This window comes from Chiloscyllium plagiosum, unplaced genomic scaffold (genome assembly GCF_037043375.1).
Source record: "Chiloscyllium plagiosum isolate Xiang-an unplaced genomic scaffold, Cpla_swu_hap1 HiC_scaffold_1, whole genome shotgun sequence".
In the NCBI taxonomy this organism is placed as follows: domain Eukaryota; kingdom Metazoa; phylum Chordata; class Chondrichthyes; order Orectolobiformes; family Hemiscylliidae; genus Chiloscyllium; species Chiloscyllium plagiosum.
In genome coordinates, this window is record NW_028270139.1 from 35,159,530 (window position 1) to 35,173,225 (window position 13,696).

Sequence of the window (13,696 nt, forward strand, 5' to 3'; positions counted from 1 at the left end):
GTAGGTTCATGTTGTGTGTCTGTACTATCTACAGATATGAAGCATTGAATTATTGAGTGACAAATATATCTATGAAGTAAGCAAATCTATAAATCCTGATTGCCACAGGCATGAATGAGTGATGTAATTCTGCTTGGGAGTGGAATAATAATTCGATCATTATGTATTTTGAATGTGCCAGAAGCAAAATATATATCTGAATTTTTTTTAGCTAAATCAGAGTTGTTGAGCCCTGATGAAGGGCTTATGCCCAGAATGTCAATTCTCCTGCTGCTGGGATGCTGCCTGACCTACTGTGCTTTTCCAGCCCCTCACTCTCGATTCTAATCTCCAGCATCTGCAGTCCTCACTTTCTTGTCTCTTGATTAATAGTCTAGTGATAATACCATTAGGCCATTACCCTCCTTCTACTATTCCTCTAAAGTTGGATATATGGCTGCCTCCTTGCTGCACATGCAGCGTGTTTTCTGTGTAAGCTCCTGGCAGGCGTGAGATTGACATAGTACACTGCTGTATAGCAAGACATGCATCCACTGGACTGAGAACTGCTTAGCAGTGAAAGAAACTGCCTGGTTGGTTGTTTGACTGCAGCAATTGACACAGCATGGCAATGCAAAGGATGCTGGCAGCATGCAGATACATACTTAGGGAATAAGCGCTAAGAGAGCAAGTGAACAGCCTCAAGATGTAGCTTGATCCAATATGTGGACTGAATACCTGAACCTGTGCAGAAAATACCCCTGTTGCAGCCTGTCAATTTAGTGATACACACTACAATGCAAGTCTGTGTTTCAAGGGCACGATGCCAGTGCATAATATAAGTGCCAGGACAGCCGTGATGGTCGGTTAGTTCTGGTGTCATGGAGGAGGATTGTAGTTGTTTGGTGGCCATGGATCATGTCCTGAAATGTTGGTACCCAGTATTTGCCTTGGAGGTTTGGAGCAAGCGGTGAGCTCACTCTGCCAAATGTTCTCTCTGGTTTCCTTCCTAGGTTTAGCTGAAGTCTGGCTCCTTTGGTGAGTTCAGTGATTTTGGTAAAGTCTGACTATTAATGAGGTGAGTTGTGGCATTTAACAAGCAATAATGACCATCAGTTGGAATCTTGTTACTGCCTAATGAGTATCTTAACACATGGCTATGAAAGGCATAAAAGATGGAGCAAAATTACCTTTGCATGGTGGTGAGTCTCGCTGAACTTGTTGCCTGGTTCTGCCACACATCTCGCTATAGCCCAAGTCTGCATACAAGATGGCGGTGGTTTGTTTTCAGTGTTTTTCACTTACCTTTTGGAGACAGTGGCAGTGACGGAGCATGGCAGTGGCTGGGGTCCAGTGTGAGCCTCAATGGCAACAATGGTGATCTGGGCCTACATTTTCTGAGTAGCAGTGAAGCCTGGTGTGCCCAGGGTAGTCTTAGCCCAGCATGGGTGAAAACATACCCAATATGGGGGAGAGTGAACCCTCTTAGGCAAGCCCAGCTTCGAGCATCTGTTGGCTCATGGCTCAAGAAAGGACTGTTTGACTTTTTGACTTCTTTAATTTTCTACTTTTATGCTAAGAAGACTGTAGTGCTGAACTTTTTAACGTATTTCTTTTTTTCTATTTCAGTAACCTAGGTTTTGTATCTAGGTACTTTGTACCTAAATGGCACGTGTGTGCCAACATTGTACACTTTTCACTGTACTCTTGTACCACGTACTTGAGTAAGCGTGACAACAAAACCTAAATCTGAAAAATAATCTGTCGGTCAGATCGCTTTAAGATTCCACTCAATGTAATGTGTTTTTCATGGGATGCAGTTTTTTAAATCACTTTCTTGAAGGCTTTTTCAAATTGAAAACTGTTTTACAACAGCTTTATACTGGAAAATTATCAAAAGGACAGTCACAGTTTGTTCTGCATCACAAATGAACACTAAGAGAGTGGAATAAATAGTGCCACTTTTCCTGGCTCACGTACTCCTGGCAGTAGTGCACCCAATGTTTTATTCATTCATCTGTTTTGAGCATTGTGGGCAGAATCATTATTGCGTGCTGGTTGTCTAGTTTTGGATTAGATTACTGAGTCATTGGTATGTTTAAAGGACAACCAGTTTATTATTTATTATAGAACTAATAGGTAGCTCCAACTGTGCCCTATGGTGGTGAGGCCATGAACATTCTCCCTCAAGTCATTTACTCTCTTCCACTGTGGGAGCTGCTAATTATACGTTGCCAGGTATTAACTCTTTCCAAGCCTAATAGTATACCCAGAATATGTTGCTAATCCTTAATTACGCCTTAATTTCTTTATTTCACCAAAAAACGTTGGTGGTGAGCTGCCATCTTAAATAGTTAGCCCGTCTGGTATAAATACATCCGCAGTGCTGTTAGGAAGGCAGTTCCTGAACTTTGACCCTGTGATAAAATGAGGAATGGCAATAAATTCCTAAATTAGTATGCTGTGTGATTGGGAGGGGAGATTAAAATTGGTAATGTTCACATGCTGCTCTTGTTCTTCTGGATTCTCTTCCCACGTGGTTAAAGATGCCCTGCAACTCATCTCGTCCACATCCCGCACCTCCGCCCTCAGACCCCACCCCTCCAACCGTAACAAGGACAGAACGCCCCTAGTGCTCACCTTCCACCCTATCAACCTTCACATAAACCAAATCATCCGCCGACATTTCCGCCACCTCCAAAAAGACCCCACCACCAGGGATATATTTCCCTCCCCACCCCTTTCAGCCTTCTGCAAAGACCGTTCCCTCCGTGACTACCTGGTCAGGTCCATGCCCCCTACAACCCATCCTCCCATCCTGGTACCTTCCCTTGCCACCGCAGGATTTGCAAAACCTGCGCCCACACCTCCTCCCTTACCTCCATCCAAGGCCCTAAAGGAGCCTTCCACATCCATCAAAGATTTACCTGCACATCCACCAATATCATTTATTGTTTCCGTTGCTCCCGATGAGGTCTCCTCTACACGGCGGAGACTGGACGCCTCCTAGCAGAGCGCTTTAGGGAACATCTCCGGGACACCCGCACCAATCAACCACACTGCCCTGTGGCCCAAAATTTCAACTCCCCCTCCCATTCTGCCGAGGACATGGAGGTTCTGGGCCTCCTTCACCGCCGCTCCCTCACCACAAGATGCCTGGAAGAAGAATGCCTCATCTTCCGCCTTGGAACACTTCAACCCAGGGCATCAATGTGCACTTCAACAGTATCCTCATTTCTCCTTCCCCCACCTCACCCCAGTTCCAAACTTCCAGCTCAGCACTGTCCCCATGACTTGTCCTACCTGCCTATCTTCTTTTCCACCTATCCACTCCACCCTCCCCCCGACCTATCACCTTCATCCCCTCCCCCACTCACCTATTGTACTCTATGCTACTTTCTCCCCACCCCCACCCTCCTCTCACTTATCTCTCCACCCTTCAGGCTCTCTGCCTGTATTCCTGATGAAGGGCTTTTGCCCGAAACATCGATTTTACTGCTCCTCGGATGCTGCCTGAACTGCTGTGCTCTTCCAGCACCACTAATCCAGAATCTGGTTTTCAGCATCTGTAGTCATTGTTTTTATCTGGATGCTAGAGCGTGTGAGTTTGGAAGATGCTTTTGAAGAAGCTTAGTGATCTGTGGCATTGCAGGTTGTAGATGATACACATAGGTGCTGCAGTATGGAGAGAGTGAAAGTTTAAGATGTTGGGAGAGGTGCCAAACGAGTGGGCTACTTAGTGTTGTATTTTCTTGCATGTTATTGGAGGGAGAATATGTGGTAGATGTGGTAAGAGAAGCGTGGAAGCAATTGTGAGCTAGAGGTTAGAGGGACCTGGCATGCTGCACATCTAGCAGTTGCTACCAGTGAACTATAAGAGCAGGCTTTATGAGACCTTCAGCTAGAGAAAGTAAATGGATATGGGAGGATACATTAATAAAATAAAAATCTCTGTTAGGCAATGGGAAACCTAAATCAAATTAATGGCAGTTAAAGCTGAGAAGTCGAGAACTGAAAAAATAAATATTTAAAATTCTGAGCCATACTATGATAAATGGACAATTTATAAATTACATAAGACAGTTTCTGACAGAAGAAGAAAGTAAGGCGATGACTGATACTGCAATAAGGGTGAGAGATTAAAAAATGAAATTGTAGTTTAGGTGAGAAGAATCTATTAAGGTCACAGAAACTGGGATTCAATCAGAAAAGTCATTAAAGAAAACAGGAATCTACTTTTATTGTAAGGTAAAATGAATTATTAAAAGCATAATAGGCAGTGTCTTTCATCAGGGCAAGCTGTTAAGCAAGCATTTTAAAGGCTACAGACAGCAGCATCCATTTGATAATGTTGGGGTAAAGGATGGGCATTATTTATTAGATTGCAAAGTATCACAAATTGTCCATTTTGCTAGGAAAATATGGACACCATCACTTTAGCCTCAGATTATGGGAAGCCTCAATGTTGACCACAGTAGGTAAGACACCTCTACCAATTTGTGGGAAAACTCTCCTGTGAATAATACAAGGAAACAGCATTGTTATACTCCACAGTTAAAAGTCTGTAAGACAAGGAAAATAAAAAAAAGCATTGCTAAAAAGAAGATTTAGAAGCCTTTTGCGGCAAAGAGAACAAAGCAGCATTGATATACTATAGGATCAAAAACCCTTAAAACAACAAGAGAAAACAGAAATTGCCTCGAGAAACAGAGCATCATGGAGAGAAGCCAGAGTCAGTGTTTCAGGTCCAATGACACTTTATTAGAGTACGTTTATCTGTATTTCCTGTTTTTATTTAAGACCAGGAATTTAACACCCGGCAATTATAGACCAGTCAGTCTCACGTCTGTCGTCTGCAAGGTGTTAGAAAGGATTCTGAGGGATAGGATTTATGACCATCTGGAAGAGCATGGCTTGATTCAAGGCAGTCAGCACAGCTTTGTGAGGGGCAGGTCATGCCTCACAAATCTTACTGAGTTCTTTGAGGATGTTACTAGACAAGTTGATGAGGGTCGAGCGGTGGATGTGGTGTATATGGACTTCAGTAAGGCATTTGATAAGGTTCCCCATAGTAGGCTCGTTCAGAATGGGATACAGGGAAATTTAGCTGTCTGGATACAGAATTGGCTGGTCGATAGAAGACAGCGAGTGGTAGTGGAAGGAAAATATTCTGCCTGGAAGTCAGTGGTGCGTGGTGTTCCACAGGGCTGTGTTCTTGGGCTTCTACCCTTTGTAATTTTTATTAATGACTTGGATGAGGTGATTGAAGGATGGGTTAGCAAGTTTGCAGCATCCGAGGAGCAGTAAAATCGACGTTTCGGGCAAAAGCCCTTCATCAGGAATACAGGCAGAGAGCCTGAAGGGTGGAGAGATAAGTGAGAGGAGGGTGGGGGTGGGGAGAAAGTAGCATAGAGTACAATAGTTGAGTGGGGGAGGGGATGAGGGTGATAGGTCGGGGGAAGGGTGGAGTGGATAGGTGGAAAAGAAGATAGGCAGGTAGGACAAGTCATGGGGACAGTGCTGAGCTGGAAGTTTGGAACTGGGGTGAGGTGGGGGAAGGGGAAATGAGGAAACTGTTGAAGTCCACATTGATGCCCTGGGGTTGAAGTATTCCGAGGTGGGAGATGAGGCGTTCTTCCTCCAGGCATCTGGTGGTGAGAGAGCGGCGATGAAGGAGGCCCAGGACCTCCATGTCCTCGGCAGAGTGGGAAGGGGAGTTGAAATGTTGGGCCACAGGGCAGTGTGGTTGATTGGTGTGGGTGTTCCAGAGATGTTCCCTAAAGCGCTCTGCTAGGAGGCGTCCAGTCTCCCGTTCTGTTCTTGTTACGGTTGGAAGGGTGGGGTCCGAGGGCGGAGGTGCAGGATGTGGACGAGATGCGTTGGAGTGCATCTTTAACCACGTGGGAAGGGAAATTGCGATCTCTAAAGAAGGAGGCCATCTGGTGTGTTCTGTGGTGGAAGTGGTCCTCCTGGGAGCAGATAAGGCGGAGGTGGAGGAAGTGGGAATACGGGATGGCATTTTTGCAGGAGGTAGGGTGGGAAGAGTTGTAATCCAGGTAGCTATGGGAGTCGGTGGGTTTGTAAAAAATGTCGGTGTCAAGTCAGTCGCCATTAATGGAGATGGAGAAGTCCAGGAAGGGGAGGGAGGTGTCAGAGATAGTCCAGGTAAATTTAAGGTCAGGGTGGAATGTGTTGGTGAAGTTCATGAATTGCTCAATCTCCTTGCGAGAGCACGAGGTGGCGCCAATGCAGTCATCAATGTAGAGCAGGAAGAGGTGGGGAGTGGTGCTAGTGTAATTACGGAAGATGGTCTGTTCTATGTAGCCAACAAAGAGACAGGCATAGCTGGGGCTCATACGGGTGCCCATGGCTACCCGTTTGGTCTGGAGGAAGTGGGAGGCCTGAAACGTCGATTTTACTGCTCCTCGGATGCTGCCTGAACTGCTGTGCTTTTCCAGCACCACTCTAATCTAGACTCTGGTTTCTAGCATCTGCAGTCATTGTTTTTACCTAGCAAATTTACAGACGACACAAAGGTTGGAAGTGTTGTTGAGGACTGTTGTAGGCTGCAGCGTGACATTGACAGGATGCAGAGATGGGCTGAGAGGTGGCAGATGGAGTTCAAACTGGATAAATGCGAAGTGATGCATTTTGGAAGGTTGAACTTGAAAGTTGAGTACAGGATTAAAGACAGGATTCTTGGCAGTGTGGAGGAACAGCAGGATCTTGGTGTGCAGGTACATAGATCCTTTAAAATTACCACCCAGGTGGACACGGTTGTTAAGAAATCATATGGTGTTTTGGCTTTAATTAACTGGGGGACTGAGTTTAAGAGCCGTGAGATCTTATTGCAGCTCTATAAAACTTTGGTTAGACCGCACTTGGAATACTGTGTCTAGTTCTGGTCGCCCTATTATAGGAAAGATGTGGATGCTTTGGAGAGGGTTCAGAGGAGGTTTACCAGGATGCTGCCTGGAATGGAGGGCTTATCTTACGAAGGGAAGTTGACTGAGCTCGAACATTTTTCATTGGAAAAAAGAAGGAAGAGAGGGGACCTAATTGAGGTGTACAAGATAATGAGAGGCATAGATAGAGTTGATAGCCAGAGACCTTTTTCCCAGGGCAGAAATTGTTAACACGAGGGGTCATAGTTTTAAGCTGTTTGGTGGAAAGTATAGAGGGGATGTCAGAGGTGGGTTCTTTACGCAGAGAGTTGTGAGACCATGGAATGCGTTGCCAGCAGCAGTTGTGGAAGCGAGGTCATTGGGGGTATTTAAGAGACTGCTGGACATGCATATGGTCACAGAAATTTGAGGGTTCGTACATTTAGGTTTACCTTACATGAGGATCACTGGTCGGCACAACATCGTGGGCTGAAGGGCCTGTTCTGTGTTGTACTGTTCTATGTTCTATGTTCTAGTAAAGCAGACTTGAGTCACTGCAGATTTGAAAAGCTTTAGGATAAGAAGAATAAACAATTGCATTAAGAAGAAACAACAATCAAAGTAATATTGTCATAAGGTTTAATTTCATTGAGCCAAATAGAATATAAAGTTGGACACCATGGAGAAAACAGTGCTTAAGATATCAAACTGCTTCCAAGCTGGAAACTGAGCAAGTAGACTTTTGTATTCAAATAGGACATTGTCATAGATTGCCAAGCCATAAAAGAAGACAAAGATAATTTTGATGGAGTTCTATAATTTTGGGCAATTATTTTCATCTAAGAACAAATGGAATTCTTGAAAGAGCAGCATTTAATAAAAGAATTAAGCTTCCAGGTGAATCCATAGATAATTTAATTAATGATCTCTACAGGTTAGTGGAAAAATGCCATACTGGACATTTGAAATCAGAATTCTTAAGAGACAGAATTGTTTGATGATGAGTCTTTATCAGATCCATTGGAGAAAACCATTCAGATGATGTGTGGAATCTGGAAGCACCACACATCAATCCTGATATGAGAAAATCAATCTATTGCAGAAGAGCAACAGAATTCATTCAGCTTATAAAGTATAAAAATCATAAAGACACATTTAACATTTCTCCAAAAGATAGCATATACTAAGAGTCTGTTCCAAAGCTAGGGAGTAAGGATATCTTACAGGCATAAGCAGTGCCCAGCTTTTAGAAAGGAATGACATACCTATAAACAATAGGTCACTTCCAGAAGGTGTGAAGAAGCAAAACATAATTGCAAAATGGTAGGATATCAAGTAACTCCTCAGACAAACTGTTGATGAGGTACAGCAACCAGAATAAGGAAGAGAAATCCAATGTAATCCTAGGAGACATTGATGATCCAATTTTTTTTTACAAGAAGCAATTTATGTTAATGGACTTTTCATTAACTAACTTTAATACTGAGATAATTGTTGCTACATTATCAGATCAATTACAAGAGTAAAGAGACAGAGATTACAGCCTACAACAGTGAATCAACATGGTCCAGCAGGTATAGATCTCAAAATTAAAGGTATGTGCCAAACAATTCAACAATATAAGGTGTGATCAGAGGGTACTGATGCATTTGTTCTCCAAAGTCAAAACTTCTTACTCTTAAGCATGAATGAATGTCTTGACAATAACTTCGTAGAGGTTGTGGGAGGAGTTCAACCTGTTACAATTGAGTCTAAGCAGGCTGATATTCAGCCAGTTGTACCAAGACTGTTCAAAGAGATATCAGTGAAGCAACAAGTGGTCAAGGTGTAGCCAGGTGTGGAAGCACTGGTCAAGGAAATGTTAGTCATTGAGCAAACACTTGTTGAATAACCATTCAAGAGAGACAATCTGTAGAAGACTTCTGAAGGAAGGTCACTGGACCTGAAATGTTAACTTTGATTTCTCTCCACAGGTGTTGCCAGACCTGCTGAGATTTTCCAGCCGTTCCTGTTATTGTTTCAGATTTCCAGCATCCATAGCTTTTTTGTAGAAGACTTCAGTTGGGCTTCCTTGACTCATTGTGGAACCCTAATAGAAGACATTGAGATTACCCATGTTAATGTAGCAGAATTATTTCACATGGTCAACAGGAAAACTGGAACAATACATGATTGATGAAAATTGTTCTATTTATATCTTTGCTGAAGACAGTTCTGATGACAAAATCAACGATTGCAAAAAAGTGCAAATGATGAAAAATATAATGGTCAGTATGGTAAAAAGGTAAAAACCGGTTTCCAGCATCTGCAGTCATTGTTTTTATCTAGTTGATTTTAACCCTACTGCGAATCCTCTTGCAAGGATGCCTGCCTTGAAGAAGTTTTCCTCCTCCCCCTACAAGAAGCTGTATCCCTGATGAAGGGCTTTTGCCCAAAATGTCGATTTTACTGCTCTCGGATGCTGCCTGAACTGCTGTGCTCTTCCAGCACCACTAATCCAGATAATGGTCAGTATGACCCATTTGAGCTTACTGATGCATATTTAACTGAAGTTCCTTAGATACCAACACAACCTGATGATGAAATCATTATGACAGATTCTTATTTAATGTCAGATGATACGATGACACATGTCCAAGAAAAACATTTCAATTCTTAATTTTCCAGGGAACAATCATTATTACAAAGTGACAAAGATCATGCTAGTGAAGAAGCAATCTTGAAATAACATAACTGAGGGAATGGGCATGTTCCATTCACTCGTAAAGCAACCAAAGAGGGTCAATCCAAGCAGCCAATCTAATCAACAAGTTGGAGTACAGAGTCTGCATATTTTATCATAGATTGGCAGGCAAACAAAAATTTGCTTGCACAGCTTGAAGAAAGGGTGTATAACTCTCCACAGAAGCTACTACTGAGCTAGAACTACCAACATCCACCTATTCAGAACAAGAAAGCAACCAACTACTTGAGAAATCCAGTCATCTTCCATGTAGACAATTAACTTGATTAAAGGCCCCCCAAATTGTCTTATGATGAAATTACTTATGTCAGCAGCAAAGCCTTCCTTTGCAAACAAATTAAGGAGATTAAGGGTCCTCCAGTTGCTTGATTCACAAGAAAGAAGATGCAAGAAATAGGTCGTCCAATGAAAAGACACTTTATAGATCTCAGAGGGGTTGAACAGAATCAAGATCAACCATCCTCAAACTAAGGATCTCTCAGTTTTCCATGCTAAAAGAAAATGAATTCTGGAAGAATAGTGAAACCTCAGACCACCTGAGTTTGGTGAGGAGACTTCGGGGCAGATGGAGTAGTGGTAAATGTAATTATTTATATTAATGCATAAAAGTTAATTATGGGAAAAGTTTGGGAAAGAGATATTTAATAAACTGAAAGTGTTAACGCTGAAAGCTACATTTTCTGCTTTCAGTCTGATGATTTGATAAGGACCCACATAGGGAAAGGCAGAATGTCTTCGGATCAAAGGGGACAGACCTATTGTCACAGGATTTCCAATTGTCTTAGAAGCAATGTGTATCTTCCTTCTGTAACTTTCACCTCATTGCTACGATATAATAAATGACATCTTATTTAAGACAAGACCTTTTAGTTACCTAGTAGTTTTCCTCTACCACTTTCGTCCATGTCGGCCATGCAGACCTAGTCAGAAAATGAGGATGGTGGCACTTACCTACCCAACCACTTGTTGACTGATTGTTATTACATACTCATACAATACTTGCAGTTTCAGTCCCAGAATATTTGGTGAGCAGCTCCACAAATAGTCAATGCATTCTTTAGACTCTGGAACAGTTCCTACAAATTGAGGTAGCTAAATGTAACCCCACTATTTTAAGACAGGTCAAAAAGAAACAGGAATCATAGAGTCTGATGTATAACATATGTTATCTACCAATACATGTTAATAATTTATATGAGGGAACTATATGTAATACCTCAAAACTTACAGATAACACAAAGCTGGGTGGAAAGGATAGCTGTGAAGAGGATGCAGATTGTTATAGTGTGATTTGAACAGGCTGAGCGAGTGGACAAATGCATGGCGCATGCAGTACAATATGGATAACTGTGAGGTTAAATGTGTATTATGGATAAATGTGTAGCAAAAATTGGAATCCGATTATTATTTGAATGATTGTAAGTTGAGAGAGGGGAATGTTCAATGAAACCTGGGTGTATGCCTTCATGCATTAGTCACAACGTGAGAGTGCAAGTGCAGCAGGCAGAAAGAAGGAAAACTATATATGTTGGTCTTCATTGTAAGAGGATTCGGGTATAGGAACAACAATATCTTGCTGCATATATACACAGCATTGGTGAGGTCATATCTGGAACATTGTGTGCAGTTTTGGGTCTCCTTGTCTGAGGAAGGATGTTCTTGCTGTAGTGGGCATGCAGCGAAGGTTTTTCAAATTAATTCTGTGGATGGCAGGACAGATATGCGAGGAGAAATTGAGTCACTTAGGATTGTATTTAATGAAGAATGCTTGGAAGAATGTGGGGGTCTAACAAAAACCAATAAAATTGTAAAAGGACTAGACCTGTTAGATGCAGAAAGGATGTTCTTGATAGTGGGAGAGTCCAGGTCTGGGGTTATATTATCCAGATAAAGGGTAAACATTTTAGAACTCAGAAGTGGAGAATATTTTTCACTCGAGAGTAGTGAACCTATGGAATTCATTACCACAGAAAGTGGTTGAAGTCAAAACAGATTGTGTTTTCAAGAAGGCGAAAAACATCAGGCATATGAGGGAAGGTGAGATTAGGGTATTGAGCTTAATGAGTAGCTATGACCATATTGAATGTTGGAGAATGCTCAAGGGTTTGAATGGCCTACTCTTGCTTCTGCTCCTATTTTCTGTGTTTTTATGTTTCATGTTTCCCTGCCTTGTTCTTTTCGTGATGTGGAGGTACCGGTGTTGGACTGGGGTGGACAAAGTTAAAAATCATGCAACTCCAGGTTATAGTCCGACAGGTTTATTTGGAAGTATTAGGTTTCAGAGCGCTACTCCTTTATCAGGTAGCTATGGAGCAGGATCATAAGACACAGAATTTATAGCAATAGACCTCAGTGTCATGCAACTGAAATGCTAAATTGAACAAACCTAGATTGCTGTTAAGTCTCTCACCTTTTAGAATGGGATGCAGGTTTTGGTTCACTAATGTGTAAATCCCAGAACTGCTTTCCAGTCACATTCTTGAGATAACTGAAGGTTTTATTAGAAAAGGTGACATTTCAGCTCAGATCACTCATTAAAGGTGTGAGGTTAGAGTCTGTCTTAATCTCAATCTTGAGTCAGACTGGTTCTGTTTCCAAAGTAGGAATTTATAAAATGTCACAAGGATTAACTGCTTACATTGACTGCCTACGGATTGTGTGCTTTTTGAACAAAATAGAATGAATCTACAATTACATTTCTGTAAATGCAAATTCACCCCATAGACTTATATGTGTGTGTGTGTGTGCATGTGAAGGAGACAGAGTGAGTGTGTCTGTGTGTGTAGGAGAGTGTGAGTGTGTGTGTGTTTGCATTTGGGCATACTTGTTAGAGTGTGTGCATGAGTGTGACAGAGTATAAGCCTGTGAGAGGATGTGTGTGTTGGTGTGAATGTGGGGGGTGTATGTGTGTGTGTCTGAGAGAAAGCCTGTGTATGAGAGGGGTCTGTGTGAGTGTGTAAGTGTGTGTGTATATTGTGTAATGGGGTCACCTGTAGTATGACATGAGCCCAAGGTCCTGGTTGAGGTCATTATCATGGGTAGTGAACTTGGCTATCAGCTTCTGTTCAGCCACTCTGTGTGACTGAGCAGAGGCTGATAGCCAACTTCAGTATCCATGAGAATGGCCTCAACTGAGACCTTGGGTTCATGTCACACTACAGGTGATCCTATGACACTGACGCGCACGCACACACACACAAATACACCCCTCTCATACTCACACCCATGCACGCATCCTCTCAGAGGCTTATATTCCGTCACACTCATGCACACACTCTAATAAGTATGCACACGTGCACTCTCACTCGCACACACTCTCTATCCCCGCATGTGTGCTCTTACTCTTGCACGCTCTCTCTCTCTTATCCTCATCCCCATCTTCCTCTCTCTCTCCATGTCTCCATTCTCTGGTCTCCAATCTCTGCAAATTTGTGATAGGGCAGGAAAAAGAGATTTTAATATGTCCCAGCCTATCACTGTGAAGGTTTGGGCCATATTTACAACTGTGTGAGACTAATAGGCATATAAATTGTAAAAGGCTAGTAAGTTCTGTGCAGATGGGGCTCATCAACCTTGGTTAGCATCTCCCTAGAAGAAGAATCATTTTGATCAGCTGAATAGTGAACTCTTCTTGGATGTGAATTCAGAAAAACAAAGCCAGTTTTACTGAGTAGAGGATTTAATGTTTCCTGAACTATGACTCCACTGTGCCAGTGGATTGGATGCTGAGATAAGAGAGTTTCCTACCTGTTTAACAATCATGTAGAAGGAAGATAACTCTAAAGTTAAAATCTGCGTCCTTTTAGCTGCTGCCATTGTGGCACATGTTGCACTGGTGTAGCATTAGCTTCTTCAGACAAGAGTGAGAGTGGCTTCACCCACTTTGAATACATGAATTGCCAGATTATTCAGAAATTCAAAATTGATAAACATACCAGATATTATCAAGTCCTTGGTCAGTGAGGATGTTTTTGGTCAAATAAGAAACTTTGGGATGATGGTGAGTCTCTACAGACTGGGGACAATGTGGAGTTCATGTACTTCTAAGGCAACAGAGTAGGCCTTTTTAGATTTCTCCCCAGGTCAGGGA

General features: G+C 42.4%; 1 protein-coding gene across 1 annotated transcript in view; it reads left to right on the forward strand.

Moving 5' to 3' along the window:
* The window catches only part of cfap299 (cilia and flagella associated protein 299), a 694,354-nt gene that overhangs the window by 182,432 nt on the left and 498,226 nt on the right, over window positions 1–13,696 (forward strand). The window lies entirely within an intron of this gene.